This window comes from Bos indicus x Bos taurus, chromosome 3 (genome assembly GCF_003369695.1).
Source record: "Bos indicus x Bos taurus breed Angus x Brahman F1 hybrid chromosome 3, Bos_hybrid_MaternalHap_v2.0, whole genome shotgun sequence".
In the NCBI taxonomy this organism is placed as follows: Eukaryota; Metazoa; Chordata; class Mammalia; order Artiodactyla; family Bovidae; genus Bos; species Bos indicus x Bos taurus.
Window position 1 is genome coordinate 49,817,387 of NC_040078.1, and position 4,169 is coordinate 49,821,555.

A 4,169-nucleotide genomic window follows, 5' to 3' on the forward strand; every position below is an offset into this window, starting at 1 on the left:
TAAAATCCTCCCACAATGACTGATTTCAAGCTACCAGTATGATGTCAACCAGCTTGCACAATTCCAAAAAATACAATTGACCCTGGGAGGCGGTGTGAGCTGGCTCCAGCACGCTCCTGAATGGAGGCCCAGTGCCAGTAAATGGATGGAGCCACTAAGGCAAGAAGTGGGTAGTCACCCCTCAGCACTGGGCCAAGGTCCCAGCGAGCAGCCCAGGGTGCTGATGGCTTTGAGTAGCTAGCACGTAACACTTCTCAGAGTGGTAAGTGGAGAGCTGGGGCTTGTTCCAGGGCCCCCAGTGCCAAGAGGATCATTTCACATGATACAGGAGAAGTGTCAAGGAAAGAGTCTTATACTAAGAGGAAGGAGAGCCAGTTTCGAGTCCTCTACTCAGCTCCGCTACTGTCTGTGCTTAACTGTACCAAGCCTCAGTCCCTTGTCTTTAAAATGAGGATGGTATTGACCAAGTCACCAGCAGAATACACAGCCCAGAAGCATTCAACACGTGCCAGAGCTTCTCCCCTCCCTCCCCTCCTCCTGTTTCCCACCCTGAAGCATTCTGAACGTCTCCCCTCCTCGCCTAGGGTTTACGCTGGCCCAGGCCCTGTATCTGCCCGGTAGGACCCATCCTCCTTCCCTCAGGATTGTTGCCACACTCAGGGTGGAGCCCGGGAGTGGGTTCGTCTGTCAGGTGCAGAGAGAGAGGGGAAGGGAAGCTGCCTGTGATCCCCTGGGTTTCCTCCACCCTGCTATGGATGCACCACCTTTCCTTGGAGTCCAGTATTTTTTTTTTAAATGTTTGGTTGTGCTGGGTCTTCACTGCTGCAAGGACCTTCTCTAGTGGTGGTGAGTGGGGACTACTCTTCATTGCCGTGCTGGGGCTTCTCACTGTGGTGGCTTCTCTTGTTGCAGAGCACAGACTCTAGGCGGTCAGACTTGAGTAGTTGCAGCCTGGGGGCTCAGCAGTTGCCCTTCGCAGGCTGGAGAGTGCTGGCTCAGTAGCTGTGGCGCATAGGCTTAGCTGTTCTGCAGCATGTGGAATCTTTCTGGACCAGGGATCCAAGCCCTGTGTCCTGCATTAGCAGGCAGATCCTTTTCCACTGTTCCACCAGGGAAGTGAAGCATTCTTCTGATAATTTTTTCCTTTGACTTGAAATTGAGATTCTGTTACCTATAACCCAAAGACCTAAGATGCCCTAATGATCTTTCTTTTAAAAAATCTTGTAGAGCTAAAAGACTGGGAATCAAATCTGAATTGTGACCTTGGGCAAGTCTAAGGGTCTTAACCTCCTAGGTCTCAGCTTCAGATAGTTTGCCTGTGCGCCAAGAGAAACTTAAAGGGTTATTCTTTAAAAGTTATTTTTAAAAATTATGAGTAAAAAACTAATTAGTATAGAAGATATAGATATGTGTAAATTATAAAGAGGAAAATGAAGCAATCTACTATCCAAAGACTCAGATTTGATTTCTGACACCAGTTTATATCCCTCAACTTTTTCAAGGAATGATGTTCTACATGGTCTTATAAACTACTTACTTCAGAAATTCATCATTAAAGATTTTAATTAGTAATATATTCAAATGTTTACCATCAAATACTACTGGAGACCTTATAATGAAATAAGTCACCTGCTCCACCCCTCCCCATCCATGGTTCTGCTCCCCTGAGACAAATTCTAAGCCTTTCTATTTAGAATTCGTTTGGAGGTTACCACCGTATTTCTAAATAAGATGCTATTTATTGGTTTAACTTCGTGCTTTCTATTGACTTCCTTATGTAATAGATGAGGCATCAGTTTATTTCTACCCTGTTCCTATCCCCCCCTCCAACTCTTCTAAATATATTTAAATGACTATTTTCAGAGTTAAACCCTGGTCTCTTCTTCAACTTCAAAGAACACAATTAAGCGCCATTTCCTGCTCCATCAGTTGCAGACAGTATCTCTTTACTCCTCACTTTGTAAGGGAATGACACCACTCCCCGCTTCCCTCCTTGCTCCTCCCTGCCCTCAGCCTGTTCCATACTTTTACGATTTGTTCTGACAGCTGTTCTTGTTTGTTTGTCTAAGGTTGATTCTAAGAGTAGAAGGCCAGAAAGTAGTGTTTCTTTTATTCTGGTGATGTAAACATAGCTCACAGCAGATGAAAGTAGTGAACTAGGACCATGTTTCTTTCTTTATGGGACCAGTGTCCTATTCAACAGAGAATGTTGCTGAAGTAAATTTATCCTCTTTTCTTTACATCCCACCAATTTCCTTTATCTTAGCCTCATATCATGTTTTCCAAACTTTTGATCATGCTATTTCTCTAGGGGTTCTATTTCCTTTCCTCCCTAAAAATAAAACAAGAAGCCTCTCCCTGCAGCTTTCTGTAGTTCTGTCTCCCTGCCCTTGATTCCTATGGGTTTGCTGCACACTGTTGCAATTTTCATTCGCTGCTTTCATTGATCAGAGTCACTCTTTTCAAGACCATGATAGCTTCCTCTTTCTTAGTTTACACTCTCATTTTGCTGGAATATGTCCTTGAGTTACTCTTCAGGATAAACTATACAGAAGGTAAAATTTATAGAACTTGCCTACTGAAAATGCCTTTATTGTGCTCCACTCGATTAATCAGTTGGCTGTGTACTAAATTCCAGGTCAAACATCACATTCCTCAAAGCAGAATCTGTTTTTATCTCTCTAGAATCTTGTGACCCTGGTATTTATCTTTTTTTTTAATTAATTTTAATTGGAGGCTAATCAGAAGGAAAGTTATGACCAACCTAGATAGCATATTCAAAAGCAGAGACATTACTTTGCCAACAAAAGTCCATCTAGTCAAGGCTATGGTTTTTCCAGTGGTCGTGTATGGATGTGAGAGTTGGACTGTGAAGAAAGCTGAGCACCGAAGAATTGATGCTTTTGAACTGTGGTGTTGGAGAAGACTCTTGAGAGTCCCTTGGACTGCAAGGAGATCCAACCAGTCCATTCTAAGGGAGATCAGTCCTGGGTGTTCATTGGAAGGAATGATGCTAAAGCTGAAACTCCAATACTTTGGCCACCTCATGCAAAGGGTTGACTCATTGGAAAAGACTCTGATGCTGGGAGGGATTGGGGGCAGGAGGAGAAGGGGATGACAGAGGATGAGATGGCTGGATGGCATCACTGACTTGATGGACGTGAGTCTGAGTGAACTCCAGGAGTTGGTGATGGACAGGGAGGGCCTGGCGTGCTGCGATTCATGGGGTCGCAAAGAGTCAGACATGACTGAGTGACTGAACTGAATTGAATCACTTTACAATATTGTGGTGGTTTTGCTATACATTCACATGAATCAGCCATGGGTGTACATGTGTTCCCCATCCTGACCCTCCCTCCCTGGTCTTTATCTTATATTGAGAGTTTTCAGAGATCAGGTCCAGGTATGAATCTTTTCTCAATTATTGTGCTGGGCGTCTGTGGATCCTATGAGCAAAGACACATGCCCTTCTTTGTTCTGGAAAATTATTTATCATCTTTCTTTTATAACTTCCTTCCTTTTGTTTTAACTTTTTCTTACTGGAATTCCTGTTACTTAGATCTCAAACCTCTAGATCATCCCTTTATGTCTTTTGTATCTTCCATCACGCATTTTTTGTTTTAAAATCTTTTAAAATATTTTTTAATTATGAAAGTATGATTTAAAAGTTTTAAAATCTTAAAATCTATACTTGGAGATTACAACTTCATCATCTAACCTGACTATGGTTATTATTATTATTTTGGCAAGTAAATTTTAATTTTAAAGAATTTTCCCTTGTTCTGTTTCTTTCTCATAGCACCCTTTTCTTGTTTTTACCACAGTGATACATTTTCCCAGTTGTCACTGAGGTTTTTAAAAAGTTTTTGTTTGTTATGTAATCCTCTCCTGCTCCGTGAATTATCTATTTCCTCTAGAATAATTTTTGTTTGTTGGTTTATCTTTTTTGTACTTTTTCCTTTTGCCAAATTTCCTTCATATCTGTTTACTCTTGGTTTTTCTTTATTTTATTTTATTTTATTTTTAAACTTTACAAAATTGTATTAGTTTTGCCAAATATCGAAATGAATCCGCTACAGGTATACATGTGTTCCCCATCCTGAACCCTCCTCCCTCCTCCCTCACCATACCATCCCTCTGGGTCGTCCTAGTGCACCAGCCCCAAGCAT